Source organism: Piliocolobus tephrosceles, chromosome 2, assembly GCF_002776525.5.
Source record: "Piliocolobus tephrosceles isolate RC106 chromosome 2, ASM277652v3, whole genome shotgun sequence".
NCBI lineage: Eukaryota > Metazoa > Chordata > Mammalia > Primates > Cercopithecidae > Piliocolobus > Piliocolobus tephrosceles.
Genome location: NC_045435.1, coordinates 70,092,077 through 70,110,215, shown reverse-complemented (window position 1 = coordinate 70,110,215; position 18,139 = coordinate 70,092,077). Strand labels below are relative to the sequence as shown.

At 38.1% G+C, this 18,139-nt stretch overlaps 1 protein-coding gene across 7 annotated transcripts in view; it reads left to right on the top strand.

Moving 5' to 3' along the window:
* Nucleotides 1-18,139, top strand: part of SLC25A26 (solute carrier family 25 member 26) — a 167,763-nt gene that overhangs the window by 44,338 nt on the left and 105,286 nt on the right. The gene's annotated exons all lie outside the window — the stretch shown is intronic.

The window sequence follows — 18,139 nt, the reverse complement described above, 5'->3', positions numbered from 1 at the left end:
AAACTTGGTTTAAAAAATCAAAAAGGGAAATTATCGTCACTTTTCTGTTAAGTTTTCTCAGTTTTTACATTTGAAAGAATGAGTAGAGCGGGTTTGCCGGAAGAGCAATTTCAGTGGTCAGAATGGCCCATGATTTAACTGACTTGTTATTCCAGGGTGGCTAAATGTCTCTTACAGTTGACGTGTTAAGAAATAACTTCAGGCCGTGTGTGGTGGCTCACGCCTGTAACCCCAGCACTTTGGGAGGCCGAGGCAGAAGGATCACCTGAGGTGAGGAGTTCAAAACCAACCTGGCCAACATGGCGAAACCCCGTCTCTACTAAAAATACAAAAATTAGCCAAGTGGCGGGCACCTGTAATCCCAGTTACTCAGGAGGCTGAGGCAGGAGAATTGCTTGAACTCGGGAGGCAGAGATTACAGTGAGCCAAGATCGTGCCACTGGATTCCAGCCTGGGCAACAGGGCAACAAGAGCGAGACTCTTGTCTCCCAAAAAATAAAAAAATAAAAAAAAAGAACTACTGAGGGTAAGATATCAAGTTAATTACTGAATTATGAGGAACTAATGAAAAATTTGTAATGAAATAAGCATTCTAAGACAGGGACCCCAACCCCAGGGCTGTGGCCTGGTACTGGTCCGTGGCCTGTTAGGAACTGAGCCACACGGCAGGAGGTGAGCAGCAGGTGAGTGATCATTACCAGCTGAGCTCTGCCTCCTGTCAGATCAGCAGCAGCGTTAGATTCTCATAGGAACACGAACCCTATTGTAACTGCGCATGCAAGGGATCTTGGTTGTGTTCTCCTTATGAGAATCTAAGGCATGATGATTGGAGGTGGAACATCTTCGGTGGAACAGTTTCATCCTGAAACCACCCACCCCACCACTGGTCCATGGAAAAATTGTCTTCCACAAAACTTGTTCCTGGTGCCAAAAATATTGGGGACCGCTGGTCTAAGAGGTGGGTGTCTCAAAAGTCTGTATCAGGCAGTGAGCCCTTGGCTTCTTGATAACAAAATATGAGCTGGGAAGTTCAGTCTGGACTGGAGTCCTGGCACTGCAGGTGATTTACAGAGCAGTGTACCCCAGGGGAAGCCCCTTCACCTCTCTTTGCCTTCTAACTCTAAATTTCTGTGATTCAGCACATGGGAAATTTTCTTTTGTTCTGTTTGGTTGAAAGAGCAAAAGTTTATGATCAGTAAGTAGTTTCAATATATTACTGCAAGAGCATGGTATAGGCCAGGCATGGTGACTCAATCCTGTAATCCCAGCATTTTGTTAGGTGGAGGTGGGTGGGTTGTTTGAGCCCAGGAGTTTAAGACCAGCCTGGGCAACACTGTGAGACCCTGTCTCTATAACAAATACGAAAACTAGCTGGGCATGGTGGTGCCTGTAATCCCAGCTACTTGAGAGGCCAAGGTGGGAGGACTGCTTGAGCCTGGGGGGTTGAGGCTGCAGTGAGCCGTAATTGTGCCTCTGCACTCCAGCCTGGGTGACAGACAGACCCTGTCTCCAAAAAGAAAGAAAACAAGTGTGTTATAATCTTTGCTTCACATAGAAGAGACTATCTTGAAGTTCAAAAGTTCGTTTTCAGATAGATGAGATATAAGAGAAGTCTGGTTTGGGACACAATTTTCTGTTAGAGAAAATATAAGTGAGAACCTGCATACGTCTGCTCTGTGTCTGCGTTTTCTATTTGGAGGTTCTGGGATACTGAAACATAATAGTTAAATATTGCCGTATTTGACCGAATACTGAAATTGATTGAAATCCCTCATTTTATTCTCAGGTAGTTTTTTGTTTTTAACTAGAGATTGCAATCTTCTTTATGACATACCAACACTGTTACATGTGACTTAAAGCTTTGGTTTTCACAGGTTCACAATCTACTTGGTGTAGATCTTTGAAAAACTTTTTAAGGCAAACTTAATGTTTCAAAATTAGTTAATTCTGTGGAGATGACTTGTGCCTTTGAGGAATAGCACCCACACTGTATATTTACTCTGTACTTAGTTTCTTTCTAAACGCGTTACTTACTCAGATTTCACCTGGGTGCAGGAAAAAGAGAGGCAATAAGCCTTTTTTATGTTTCTGAGAGATGCTGAATAAAGGAATATATTTACATGCTGGAGAATACTGGTTTTGCATACAAACAGATAAACACATGGTTGCAGCTGTGCTGTGTTCTTTAAAAAATTTGTTTTGACATATGTCATGCTAGAAATTAATTTCTAGCCTGCGATCCTTGAAAGTAGTGTGACCTTACTGGGGTGACTTTGTTTACTCAAAATGACAGCGTTTTGTTGGAAATTTAATTGAGATCTTCTGCATTATGCGTATTTATAAAAGATCCTTCAGACTTGATTTTAGTTGAGGTGTTGCTTTTGTACAGATTCTCTGATAGAATGAGAGAAGAATTATTGCTGAATGAAACATAGCTGCTTCTCAAAATGAGAAAAATAAGAAGTGATAACATCTGCTTTAAGCAGAATTCTTTTGCATTATAGTTTAGATTCTTACTTTATTCTGGCACCAATATAAAATATTTTTGCCAAGAGCATGTTTGTTGTTTCAATAAGAAAATACATAAAAACCGTAGTGAGAATCACCTGGAAACGTATACGTTTATTCTGTATGCAATTTTTTCTTTAAACTAGTTTTATCTCCCTAGCAGTTGCCCATTAGAATGAGATTGAAGTTTGAGTCCATGCATTTATAAGATAGATTCTGTGTTTAGATTGTGTGAATGTTGTCACACTTTTTTTTCCCCTGCATTTGATGTTTGTGGAGATTGCATGCTTATCCCTTACATTCTCTGAAATTATTTTAGTTACTGTGAATTTTAGATGGAGTCTAAGCAAGGTCAGCAGATTACACTGTTTACCTCATCCTTTCAGTGTTCATTTTTCTCATGATCTTTGCCAAATTAAATGTGCTCAAGCATGCTGGTGCAGTGTTATTACTGCAGTAAGATGAAAATGGGGAGCAAAATCATAGCTGCTTTCATAACTGGGATGAGTTCAGATGCACTTGGCCTGAAAATTTTATGGAGAGCAGCCTCATACTCTTGGACGTAAATTAGAAGGACTTTTTATAGAGGAAGAAAACAGAGTAAAGCAAATTGTTTCAAAAGAAGTGGGAATAATTTAAACTTAGCAGATGTCTTTTGTCCACAAATTTCACTCAGCAGTCCTTTTCGGAGTGCCTACTGGGTCTTGGGGCACTACAAGGAGCACTTCTGCCCTGAAGGATTCACTTTCTGGCAGGGATACAAAGAGGAAAGTAGACACTTTACAGTGCAGTGTCATAAGCACTGTAATGATAAGTATATACAAGATGCAGCTGGGGTTACAGAAGGAGCAATGCTTGAGTGGTGCTCAATTAGCATAAAATGACTCTTAATTGTTGGAGTGGCAGTTAGAAGTAGTTAAGGATATAGGCAGAACAGCAAGAGCAGAACCCCAAGGGTGTGAAAGTACATGTGTGTAGCTTGCTTATTGAAGCCGAATTGGGGTTTTCATAACCATAGAGAGTGCAAGCCAAGTGAGGGCCTTCAAGAGAGCGTGAAGTGGGGTATTTGTCTGGGGGAGAAGTTGAACCTCTTGCTCTCAGCTGTTTGCCAGGGACTGGAGTGGAGAATTTGGGAAACGCCCTTAAAAGAGCCCGACATGTGTCCACTGGAGTCTGGAGGATAAATTGCTGGTGTCTGACTCCTGTCTGCAGAAACCTGAAGGTTAGAAGCTGTTTGGAGCTGTCCCAATGGCAAGATGTAGCCATTTTAATAACAAATAACTCCTGGCTTCCTTTTGGTAGATGCTCCTAAAGAGATTTGAGATCGGTGAGGGTTATTCTCCTCACCCTAGTTTTGCTGCAAGCAGTCAAGCACGCCAAACAAGTAATTCAATCTGTTCAGTAAGTTCATTGAAGCCCCCAGTCTTTAGGTGCAAAAATCATTACTCTTACTAGTTTACTCAAAAGTGGATATAGCAGCTTTTCAGACTTGTTTTCCCTTAATATCCATGCTAAGCAGCAGGGATTCCCCTAAATCCAGTGGCTGGAAACGGGAACCTTCAGGAATCAAGCTTCAAGGACTGTCCTCCAAAGTCTCCTTCCCGGTTCTGCTGTCTGCCTACTCAGTGCCTTTCCCCCAAACACTCATGTTATATAAGTCTCCTTAGTGTTTTTCCAGAGCCACTCCATCCTAGATCTTCTGTATTTTTTGTTGCTGCTTTCTAACCTGCTTTATTTTGGAGGTGATTTATATCACTTCACAAAGAGCACTGTCTTTTATAATGTTTGCATAGTAGTCCATTGTATAAACAAACCATAGTTTATTTAACATTTCCCTATTGGTGGACATTACAGACATGCTGCAGTGAGTGATACAGTTCCTGTGTCATGTTATACATGGTTGAATGTTTGCAGGTTACATACCAAAAGTAGAATTACTTCATGAAAGGTATGGATGGGCATTTGTAATTTTGGTAGATAATGCCAAATTGCCCTTTAGGGAAGTACCAATTGACACTTGCCAACAACATAGGAGCTGTTTTCCCCTGCCTCACCTATGGACTAGCAGTCTTAAAGATAAAAAAAAGATGTCATTGTAGTTCTAATTTTAATTACAAGTAAGAGTGGACATAGTAACATATATCTGAGAACAGTTTTATTTACTTTCCTGTGAACTGATGATTTGAAACTTCCCCAAATTCTTGTGAGAATTAATTGAGGGGATCCAGGGGAAGTGCTTTCTACAGTGCCTGTCTCATAGTATGTGCTCAGGAAATGTTAACAAGGATGATTAGTACTCTGGTAACTGAAAGAGCATTAACAGTGAAGGACACCTGATATGGTTTGGCTCTCTGTCCCCACCTATATCTCATCTTGAATTGTAATCCCCACGTGGCGGGGGAGGGACCTGATGGGAGGTGGTTGGATGGGTGGTTTCCCTCATACTCTTCTCATGATAGTGAGAGAGTTCTCACAAGAGCTGATGGTTTTAAAAGTGTTTGGCAGTTCCCCCTTTGTGCTCTCTCTCTCCTGCTGCCATGTAAGACGTGCCTTGCTTCCCCCAATCTGCCATGATTGTAAGTTGCCTGAGGCTCCTCAGCCATGCAAACTGTGAGACAAACCTCTTTCCTTTATAAATTACTCAGTCTCAGGTAGTACCTTTATAGCATTATGAGAATGGACTGATAAAACACCTAAGTGTGGAATGCAGCTCTGTCCATTACCAGCCATCTGCTCCTGACAAGTTTACTAATCTGAGTCCAGGTTTGCCCATTTGTGCTAGGAACTTTGCATAGACTGTTCTCATTGATACCTTTATACCTTTACAGCAGTTCTAGAAGGCGGCTGTGATAGCAGTGTAGCCTGCTAGGAGATTCAGAAATTAAACCTGCCTTTAGGTTGTTAGGTTCTTCAACGGGGATGCAACCTTGATCTATCTGCATTCAGACGTGTTGATGACTAACAATTGCTGTGTTTGAATGAGAGGCCAGACAGTTGTTACTGCTTGTAAAGCTTTTCAGCCATAATGAGAGTGTTGTATCCAAATGTCTTATTGAGAGGCATCTCTATAATTGTAACAAATTGCAACCTGCAGTTGATTTTATATTCACTGGCTACTTCTGTAGGAAAAACAGCATATTGGTATAATAAAGTAAAGTTATCCTAATTGATAATTGAGCTGATCAAGATTCCTAATGGAAGTGTGTTGGGAAAATTCCATGATGGTTCATTTTTGGCTTATTCTTATGGAGATTGCACCACTTGGATGTTTTCCACTGAAAAATGTTACCGGCCATCGCCAGAACTTCTGTTGCATCTTTACTGACCTTAAGGCTCTATATACTATTTCCTGCTTATCATGATTGTAAAAGAGGAAAAAAAATAGCCCTGTCTCATGAGGGAGAATTTTCCCCCTCCTTGTATCAGTGCTGTGTATCTGTCTCTGTGTATGTTTGTGTGAAATTGTTTTCTTTGATTTACCTCGTTCTCTTTCAGTTTGTCCTTAAAATTGGGTTGTGGCTTATCTTTCCAGATCGCATATTAGTCCTCTTGAAAACAGCCACTGGGTGTTTACCTCCTTGTAGGATACACAGACTCGAGGATAATACCTTCTACACAGTGAGCACTCAGTGAATACTTGTTGTTCTTCACTGCTTTAAGTTTGACTCATTTTTGTTCAGAAGCTGCCTGACATCATGATCATTTCAGAAAGGTGAGGGAGCTCTAAGAGGGCTTGGAGTTATGTAGAGTAGTGAATCAGGCTTTTGATATGCTACATTACTATGATCTTTGCATGAGACGGGTGATGAAATACCAAAGGGTATATACTTTTCTAAGATTCCAGTCTTCTTAAACCTTGAAAAAGTAGTTTTTATAAGTCTGATTTTTATTGGAAAAGCAGTAAGTGCTATAATTATTCATTTATTTTCTTCATCTTAGCACTTCTACTGAAAAGGGAAAAAAGTGTTTCAAAATCTTTCCAAACTTCTAATGTGAAATTGTTTTTCAGTTAAAATCCAATGCAAACATATTGAACCCTATGTTAATCCTACATAATTCATTTTATTAACTATGACCAAATAGAACATCTGTTAAAATTCCATAATGCTAGCTTCATGGGAAAAGAAATAAGTCCCTGTTTGCTCTTGGAATTGGTCCATTGTTTTATTATTCAGGCTTTCAGTAAATGTGTAATGAGACATTCTTTTTGATGGAAATATTAAACAAATGAAAATGAAATTTCCTCTTTTATCATAGAGGTTTATAAAATGAGTCACTTAATTGCATTTACATTATTGTAACTTTACTGGAGAGATGTTCTATGAAGAATGAGTGCTGGTTCATTTGATTCATTCTTTAATTCAAGAACCTAAAATCATTACTCCTCAAACCTGGGCTTTAGCCTCTAGTGTTTCATCATCTCTTAAATAAACATTTTTAGGAAGAACAATTGAGTAAAATTATTGTAATGTGGAAGTATTACTCTAGCCATTCAGTGCATAGTTTCTCATGTTTCGTTTACATGAAACCAGCTGCTATTTACTTTTTTCATTCCTTGAACAAATTTCATTTACGCTGTGAAGTGACTTGAAAATGCTGCATATTTCCATTATTGCATGTTGGCCATGTTGTCCTAAAGGGGCACCAGTTCCTGTGTATATGGTGTGTGGAATGTAAATCCAATAATATGATGCTTCACTGTAAACACGTTGGAAGCTGTTGGATACAGGTGGAAATTATCTCTTAATTCTTTATTTAAACGTTGTGATCATAAACCATAGTGTTGAGAAATAGCTCTTTGTTGTTGTTCCTTTGTGGTTTTCATCCCATGTGAAATGTCCTCTTTCTTCATCTTCGTGAGTCCATTTGGATTGCATTTAGGCTGCAAATAACAGAAAATTTGACTACAGTAGTTTCACCAAAGAAGTTTTCTGTTTTTCCCTTTTCTAACAAATCTGAAGATGATCATTCTAAGGCTGGTGTACTGGTTAGATGAGGGCAAGGAGAATCCAGTCTTTTTCATTTTGCCTGGCTAACTTTAATGCTCTGGCTAATTGACTCATGGTCACAAAATGTCTGCTCTACTTTCAGGCATCATAGTTCCATTCCAGACATGAAGAAGGGGAAGGGCATGAGGCAGTACTAACTTTATCTGTCGTTTTGTTTATCTCGAAAACAAAAACTTTCCTGGGACAGATGGTATGTCGGCCTTTCTGAGTTGTGTGGGGATTGGAAAGTTGAGTATGAGCTTTTCAGTGTAGTAGATGAAGTGAGGCAAAGGGTGGACTGGGGGCAGTGTGACTGCTGTTACTCAGTCACCCCACAGGATCGGCCATATTCTGTCCCTTCAAACCCTTCCAGCTAAAGTTTCATCTCTTCAGAGAGAAGACCATTTCATACGTCTCTAGCTTCAGCCCACATGTGGGCATCCGTGAGTACTTGTTTTTGGTCATTCTCCTCTGTAAATGGAAATGTCTATTCATTTTCTTTTTCTGCTGCCTTTGTTCTTTTGGGCACCAGTGTAGAAACTCATCTTTAAAAATCATTTGGTGGTCTCACTGAAATTATTTTGAAGACATGAATTTACTTCTGAGTTATTTGCTTTTATATATAGTTTTGATTTTAAAGTTAAAATCTCAGAATACCTCTTATATTGATATATTCATATGTAAACACCTCAAAAATGTGTGTCATTTTAGATGGAAATAAAATGTTTACATTTACCAAGTACTTAGAATATTCCAGTCACTGTGCTAAAGTTCTTTACATACATTATTTCACATAATCCTCACAGTCGCCCAAAACACGATCCCAACTTGACAGAAACTAAAGCTTGGTAAGTTTGTGGTTGACCCAGGGTCTCATACCGGTAAGGGAGAGATCAGAGGACTCCAGAATCCATGAACTTAACTTTTATGGTGAGCTGTGTATTTTACATTTTATTAACAGATACACTTTTTGGGGAGGAAAATACATATTTAAAATGAATAATCCATATTTATATCTGTCTGTAGTCTTTAAGCCTTTAGATAGGCGTTAGTTCCAGGAGTTCGGGGAAACTGGAAGTCTACATGGTATTAAAAATAAATTAATTAGAGGAAATAAGCAAGTGTAAGGAATCTGTGTTGATGGAAGTGTTCATGAAGAACTGTGGCTTGTAAGTGCATATTATCACGTTTGCATGATTTTCCCTTATCTAGGTGTTAGTTCACGTGCCTCTTCTCTGAGGGACCTCCTGTGATCACTCCAGCTAAAATAGATCACTCACCTGTTACCCAATCACTCACCTGTTACCTTTACATGCACCAATGTTTGAAATTACCTTCATTTCTTGTTCAAAAATTAATTACTGCTGTCTTCCCTCCACTAGAATCTATGCATCAGGAGGGCAGATGCCTCCCGCTTTGTTTCCTACTCTTAATCGAACACGTAGAAGAGTGTCTGGCACATAGCACACTCAGAAAATATTTAACAAACCGATGACTTAATCATACTTGCTTCTCAAAAGCAGACCAGTTTTAAGTACTTAGATATTTAAGATCTCCAGATACATTTAGCAAGAATTGTGGAGTTCTCACTTAATTCCTATACAAGCTAATGGTTTTCTACCAGATAAACTCTCTGTACTTCCATTGAGATTAATTTTCTTTTCCTATCGTATTTACTGCTGTCCACAAATAGCTCTTATTTTAATTTTGTCATTTCTAGTTATAGCTACTCCTGTAACTGTTTCATATATTCAAAACAGGTTTTGAAATGATACATGAAAATAATAAAACAACTTATGAAGAAGATCCTTCATCAGGTGTGTGCAAATTGTCTTCGGTGAATACTGTGTGGATCAGCAATTACCCTTGATGTTCTCATTACTGTATACTGTCTTATTGTCTGAAGAAACACCATCTTATATGGAGTATTAAGAAACTATATATGTAAGAAGACTAAATTTGAAGGTCAAATCTAGTTTTTTAGATTGTGTTATTCAAAAATAGTGATTGGAATCATTCAAAGGAAATTAAAATGTTTATCTGTGGGTTCGACTGCTTGTCTGCAGATTACTTTGGGATCACATAATGAAAATAGTTACAATTTGAATACTAATTATGATTGTTTACTTTACATATATTTTCCTGATCCTTAAACTGTAAGACATTAGCCTATTTGTACAGATCGTAAGCAGAGGCTTAGAAAAATTAAGTAATACAACTAGGAGATGGCAGGACTGGAATTGGAAGTCAAGTCTGCATAATTCCAAAGCCTGTGATTCTCGTTACACTTTGCCTCCTGTTCGTGTCTTACGGATAAATTCACTGATAGAATTTTTCAATAAATCCTAAGAAAATAACGTAATGGGAGATCTGCAAGACGTGAACCAAATCTTGACCTGAGTGAGAAGTGGAGCACAATTTCTGAGTGTTAGAGGATTCTAAAGGATAGAAATGGAACCGTTTATATGGGCAGAACACAATGAGAGGCTTCTAAATTAGCCATTAATATTGATTTCCGCATCCTTTTTCATCTGGCCTTTATGAAGGGCGCTTAAAAATGTTTTGACTGATTGTAGTCTTCTGTCCTTTTTTGTTCCCTGAGCTGCATGATATGTTCTGAGAAACAGTAGAGTACGTGGAAAAACGTTGATAATCTTTGGACTTGAAGTGGTTTTGGTACATAGCCAAGTAACTAGCAGATAATTTATTGACTAGTGGAGAAGCAGAAATTTTTGTGAGAAGAGGATTTTTCCCCCCCTTTTTGAATATACTCTTTTTGTTATTGAACTTCTCAGTGCAAAACTCACATTACAGAAGATCACACTAGAGGGCGCACAATGCCTGTGTTTTAAATGTTGGTGGCAAAAACCTCAGCATGAACTTGGGAGTTGCTTCCTGGCACTGTTTGGGGGAAAAAAAAAAGGTTCAAATTAGAAAATGAAAATTTAAGCATAATAGTGTTTTCTGATCAAGATACCTGAATGGGTAAATTTGTGTTATCTTTTGGTACATGTGTGGATGGAGTTGTATTTATTTGGGTTCTAATTTTTTAAAACTTTTACCATGGAAAAATTTAAAGGCACACAGAAAAGATTAGTAAAATGAATTCCTGTAGTCTCATCAATTACTAGCTCTTGAGCAATATTGTTCCATCTGTACCAAAGCCTATTTCCCACACGTCTGTATGATATTGAAGCAAATACCAGACATTGTGATTTCATCCAGAAATAGGTCACTATGCATCTCTAAAAGATAGCTGTAAATATAATGTATAAAAATGAATGTCATAACAGAAAGACAAATATTGTATTATATGTGTAAACTAAGAAAGTCAAATTCATAGAAGCAGAGAGTAGAACCGTGGTTCCCTGGGGTTAGGGAGTGGGTAAATGGGGAGATGTTGGACAGAGGGTACAAATTCTCGGTTATAGGATCAACAGGTTCTGGGTATTTAAGGTACAGTGTGAAAAGTGATGGATGCGTTAATTAATTGGATTGTGGTAATCATTACACAATGTGTATCAAATCATCACATTGCTCACTTTAATATATATAATCTTTATTTGTCAATTATTTTAAAAAATGAGTATCATAGTTTAGAAGTATTTCCCCAAAGCTATTTATCACTTACAAAGGGGAAAATAGTAATTTTACATTTGAAAAGACTGGCAGTTGCTATTTTATCCAAGTGATGAAGATTAACATCACCAGTAATAAGATTATATTAACATCATACATCCCTAATATAATGCACCAAGGACACAATGTAACTCCTTTGGTCTTCTTGCCAAAGATGCATAATCTCAGTGTGTTCATGAGAAAACATCAAACAAACCCAAATTGAGAGACATTGTACAGAATTGTCAAAGTCATGATAAAGAAAGATGAAAGAACTGTCACAAATAAAGAGGAGACTAAGGAGACAAAACAAGTAAGTGCAGTGTAGAATCCTGGATTTGATCCTGGAACAGATAAGATTTTGGGAAAAACTAGTAACATTCAAAATCTGTAATTTAGCTGTTAGCATTGCAGCAAAATTGGTAGCTGGTTTTGATAAGGGTACTCTGGTTAAGTTATTAACATTAGGGAAGTCAGTGTATATGTGAACTCTGCTATTTACGTAACTTTTATGAAAGTTTGTTTTAAAAAAACAAAAAACTAAAATGCTAGATTTGGACATTGTATGAAATACATAATTTTAAAGTCATCTTCTAAAATAATGACAAGTTAAATTTAAAATTTAATTTCTTTTATTGTGAACTTGTATCAAAATAATATATGCAATTAGTAACAACCCAAATAATGTAGAAAGACTTAGGATGAAAAACAACAGTCTCCTGCCCATCCCTCTCCATTCTGGTTCCACTCTCTAGAGGTAGCCTTTTTTTTTTTTTTTTTTTTTTATTTTAATTTTTTTTTTTAGTTCCTTTTTCATTGATACTTTCAGATAATATATTTATTTATTTATTTTTTTATTTTTTTTTGAGACGGAGTCTTGCTCTGTCGCCCAGGCTACAGTGCAGTGGCCGGATCTCAGCTCACCGCAACCTCTGCCTCCTGGGTTCACGCCATTCTCCTGCCTCAGCCTCCCGAGTGGCTGGGACCACAGGCGCCCACCACCTCGCCCGGCTAATTTTTTGTATTTTTAGTAGAGACGGGGTTTCACCGTGTTAGCCAGGAGGGTCTCGATCTCCTGACCTCATGATCCGCCCGTCTCGGCCTCCCAAAGTGCTGGGATTACAGGCTTGAGCCACCGCGCCCGGCCCCCAGATAATATATTTAAACGTCTGTTTTAAAATTTGTCAATAAATAAAGTCCGTTGAGTCTTTGGGATGGAAGATGTGATTAAGCTGACATTATTTTCCTCCCCAACCCCGTTTCATTCTAGCATTCCAGTTATAAATTTCATTCCTCTGGTCATTTTAGAAACTTTAAGTCATATATGTGTTTATTTCTTATCCTACAAACTTTCAGCGTCTTACAATTTTCTCTTGACATAATGAGGCTGTTGCTTTCTTTTTGCCACCTTGTCCTCCTTAACCTGCAAATTTCACTTTCTGGAAAGACTTCTCTCAGCTATACTTTCATTGTACATTGTCAAGAGGGTTGACAATTTCATCTTTTACCCTCAATCACTTCTTTCGTAGTTTTTCTGTATTGATTCCAAAAGTAGAGTACTGGTGAACTAGTGTTCGTATTATTGAGAAGACTTCATGAATGATCAGACCACGTAGTGTGCTAAGGCTGTATTTTTGTGTGTGTATGGGACTTACCCCCTGAGAGATGGTACCAGCATCAGAATCAAATAGACCTTCTTTTCTTGCACTCAGTTGCTAAAATTTAATTTACAACATTTGGGGCTTGAGCTTATCTTTTTTCTTTGGAGTTTCTAATTGCCTTTTCTATGTGAAAAAGGCATTATTTGCATTATTTTTGAATATAACAACTTTGAAAACATACTGTCTTTTGTCCTGAGTCCCCTTTTCCCCTGGGAATCTTGGAATCCTTCATTCTCCTGTTCTAATCCTGTGTTATAATTCACTGTGTCTGGGCTTCTATTCATGGCCTTCTTGGGTCAGATTTGCTGTTTCCTGAAGGCCGCAGAGCATAGTGGTTCAGACTAGGGCTTTGTGGTCGGGCAGTCTAGGTTTTGCCGACAGCTCTGCCTCTGTTACGGTTATACCTGGTGCTATAGTGTCCTCATCGAATGAAAATGCTTTAAGATATGATAAATATAAGAATATAGTTCATTTGTTTGAAGGCTTTTATTTGATCCTGATTTTTTGGGGGGAGGTCAAGTAATTATCTTTCTCTCGTGTCTATTATTTTACAAATCTCTCATTAAAGACAGCCGATGATAACCATTCTAATGATTCTTTGGCCTCAAATGTGTTTCATTGATTTTTTTTTAATAGTAGGAAGGAATTATGTTAATGTTATGATTCTTAGAAAAGTATTTTGATCTTATTAGTTTAGTGTGTATCCTAATTATGTTTTGGAAATAAGTGGTTAAATTGATCTGTGGGAGTCTTACAAATGGATTACAAAGTTTCTGATAAAGCTTGCCTATGTCTTGATCCACGTATTTTAAGTCTTTCCTATTATCAGTGAATTTTTCCATACTTCTGTTTTAGAGAATGGAATGATGACTAAGTTAAAAATCACTTCGGGACAAAATTTATTATCCTTTTTAGGGTAAATGACAAACATGTCATTTGCCTGGTAGAAGATACCAATAGTATCTGTGTTCAGTCATCTATGCTGTGTTTCATGTTGACTAACAAAGATCTCGTGATAATTAGACTCTCGGCTGATTTATCTTTTGGTTCACACAATTGTTTGCCAAGGTTTTCTCATCCTTATAGACATTTAATATGAGTTTGAAAAAGTAGTGAGAACAATCTTAATCTCAATCTTAATCTTAATCTCAATCATTAAGTTTTGATGGAGTGAAAACACCAAAGGTCTGGTATACAGTTGCCTCTTGGTAACTGGTAAGTTCTTACCACATTATTTTTCTGTATTTGAAGGAGAAAGTACGTTGAATTTATCCAGCATCTGCCATATGCCAGACTAGGTACTTTTCATATATATTTTTTTCATTTAATCTTCATAATAATTCTCAATCATTATTGCCAACTGAGTAATTGGAAAGTACGTACCTCTTTAAGAACTTGTCATGATTCCCACTCAATCTCTAATATTCATCTACCTTGTAAACCATTTTATATGCTAACAGACGTTTCTCTGTTTAATACCAGTGAGAAAACTGACCCTTGGTGGTGTAACTTGATCTACGTAAAGCAAGAAACACTGTTAGTGGAAGGCAGAGTTGGGCTCTGAATTCTTTGAACTCTTTTTTTTTTTTTTTTTTTTTTTTTTTTTTTTTGAGACGGAGTCTCGCTCTGTTCCCCAGGCTGGAGTGCAGTGGCCGGATCTCAGCTCACTGCAAGCTCCGCCTCCCAGGTTTACGCCATTCTCCTGCCTCAGCCTCCCGAGTAGCTGGGACTACAGGCGCCCACCACCTCGCCCGGCTAGTTTTTTGTATTTTTTAGTAGAGACGGGGTTTCACAGTGTTAGCCAGGATGGTCTCGATCTCCTGACCTCGTGATCCGCCCGTCTCGGCCTCCCAAAGTGCTTCTCGTAACAATGTATGTATTTCCTTTCTACTGTTTGAGGTATGAGTGAGGAAGTTTGAAATGAATAGTAACACCACCTTTTTCTTTTTTCCTGCCTCTCCAGCTTTTTATTTTGAAAAATTACAATTTACAGAAAAGGTAAAACGTGTATTTTTTTCCCCCAAGATTCACCAATTAACATTTTGCTTTGCTCTGCCCCTTTTTCTTCCTCTTTTTTTCTGAGATATTTTAAGTAAGTAGCAGACAATCTGATACTTATTCAGTATTTCAGCATGTCTCCTAAGAATGGAGTTACAACTTCTCATAACTACAATGCCATTATCACACCCAAGAAATTTAATATTAACTAACTAATATTATCTAATATGTGGTCAATTTCCCTGTTGTCCCAGTGATAAAAGCCTTATAACTTCTTTCTCTCCTCAGGATACCGTAAAGGATCATACATTGCATTTGGTTGTCAGGGTCCCCAACCTTTTTTATTTCCTCCATGTCATTGACTTTTGTGGAGTCCAAGATATTTGTCCTGTAAACGGTTCCATGATCTGGATTATCTGAGTTCCCTATTATTAGACTCAGGGTAATTTTTTGTTTGTTTGTTTTTTGTTTTGTTTTGTTTTTTTGTTTTTTTTTTTTACATGGATAAGTATTTTGGGGTGTTTCTCATTGAATTATACCAGGAGGCACAAAAAGTCTTATACTTGGTGAGTTTGATCGTTTGATTACGTTGTTTTCCAGTTTTTTATACACTAAAGGTTCGATTATCCTTTGATGGGGTAATATTTTGAGGACACATGATTATCCTGTTCCCCAATAATCTTTCACCTAATGATTTTAGCATCTGTGGATACTTCTTGTCTTAAGGATTTATTACATTGGTGATTGCAAAATAATGATTTTCCTAATACTGTCATTTTTCTGTGAATTTGTTAGCTGGCATTCTTCTGTAGGGAAGAGTTTCCTCCCTTGCCCTCCAGATCCTTTTAAAAAAACCCCCATGGACTCATGGATTTTAAAACATAGCCTAATTGAGATACAATTCATGTACCAGACAGTTTACTCATTTAAAGTGACAGTTCAAGGGATTTTAGTATATTCATAAGTATGTGCAGTCACCACCATAGTCATGGATTCTTTTTTGTTTGGGAATTATAGTGTATTACCATTATTATTATTACTCTTTTGATGCTTAAACTGTCCCAAATTTGGCCAGTGGGAGCCTCTTCAGCCTACTACTGTGTTCATGTGACATTTCCCCATTAGTCTTTTTTTGAGATAGAGTCTCACTCTGTTGCCCAGTCTGCGGTACAGTGGCACGATCTCGGCTCACTGCAACCTCTGCCTCCCAGGTTCAAGTGATTTTCCTGCTTCAGCTTCCTGAGTATCTGGGATTACAGGTGCGCACCACCACACCCAACAAATTTTGCATTTTTAATAGAGATGGAGTTTCACGAAATTGGCCAGGCTGGTCTCGAACTCCTGACCTCAAGTGATCTGCCCACCTTGGCCTCCCAAAGTGCTGGAATTACAGGCATGAGCCACCGTGCCCAGCCCCCATTAGTCTTTGAGAACCTCCTTGCTGGTGTAGCAAGGTATCTTAGTCTTACCTTGTACTCTCCCTGCCCCAGTCCTGTAGTCAGCCCCTCCCCAAGGGTCCTTGATTCCTTTTGGTGGGGAATGGTGTTTAGAAGCTATAGGTGTATCATTGCATCTAGCCTCTTTTATTGGGCAGAAAAAAAATGAAATTATGTCATCTTTCCCATTTCATATATTTACATCAGGCAAGAAGAACACAGAATTATGATTTATTTTAAAAATTGTACTGTAAACGTCTTTCCCGTGTACAGTGCTGTGAATTCAGTGTATGTACAGATTTGTATAGCCATCATCACAATCAAGATATAGAACATTTCCATCATCCTAAACTCCGTTGTGCTACCCTTTGTAGTCATACTCATTTCCCTGCTTCTTACTGCTGGCAACTTTACTGATCTGTTCTCCATCACTGTAGTTTTTTCTTTTTGAGAATGTCATTTAAATGGCATTACAGAATATACAGCCTTTTCAGATTGCCTTCTGTCACTCAGCATAATGCCTTTGAGATTCATCCCGATCATTGCATGTATCAATAGTTTCTTTTTATTGCAGGGTGGTATTCCATTGTTAGGACGTATAGTGGAATACAAAAATTATGGTTTATCCTTTGATCTATTGAAGGACATTTGAGTTCTTTTGGGTTCATTATGAAGAGAATTGCTATTAATAGTCAAGTACAAGTTTTTGTGTGAGCATCATTTTCATTTTTCTAGGGTAGAAACTCAGGAATGGATTTGCTGGGCCGTATGTTGAGTGTATATTTAGCTTTATTAGAAACCGTGAACTCTTTTCTTTTTTTCTTGAGACAGGGTCTCACTGTGTTACCCAGGCTCAGTGCAGTGGCACAGTCTTGGCTCACTGCAACCTCTGTCTCCCGGGCTCAAGCGATCCTCCTACCTCAGCATCCTGAGAAGCTGGGACTACAGGCATGTACCACCACACCTGGCTAATTTTTGTATTTTTTTGTAGAGATGGTTTTTCACCATGTTGTCCAGGCTGTTCTCAAACTCCTGGGCTTAAGCAGTCTGCGTACCTTGGCATCCCAAAGTGCTGGTGTTATAGGTATGAGCCACTGCGCCTGGCCCAAACTGTTTTCCATAGTGGCTGTACAATTTTACATTCCCACCAGCAGTATAGGGTTAGCACGTCATACTGTCAGGATTTTTATTTTAGTCATTTTAATAGGTGTGTAACGATACCCCATAATGGTTTTATTTATTTATTATTGTTTTAACCTTAGTTGACTCTTTAATCACAGAAGTTAAATAGTCCAGAAAATAAATTTATTTGCAAAAAAGAACCACACATATTTATGGGAGAGAAACTTTCTATAAGACTGAAAGTTTAGAATATTGATACCTCTATGTCTTGAACATGGTATCTCCATTGACTTTAATCTCCATTTTCTTTAATGTTTTGAAAATACTTTATAAATTTGTTGACGATTATTGAGTATTTTTTGATTTATTCCTAGGTAATATTTTCTGATGCCACTGAAATGTTATCTGTGTCTTCACTTTTTTATGCTAAAATATTTTAAAGTAAATTGATATTACACACTTAAATATTTCAGTATAGGCTGGGCATGATGGCTCATGCCTGTTATCCCAGCACTTTGGGAGGCTGAGGTGAGAGGATCACTTGAGCCCAGGAGTTTGAGACTAGCCTGGGCAACATAGTGAGACCACGTTTCTACAAAAAATTAAAAAAAAAAAAAAAGCTGCCTGTGGTGGTGCACACCCATAGTCCCAGCTACTTGAGAGGCTGAGATGGGAGCATCTCTTGAGCCAGGAAGTAGAGGCTGCAGTGAGCCTAGATTATGCCACTGTACTCCAGTATGGGCAACAGAGCAATGTTAGAAATAACTGCTGAGTGCTGGGACTCTAATCTGCTATCAGAAAGGGAATA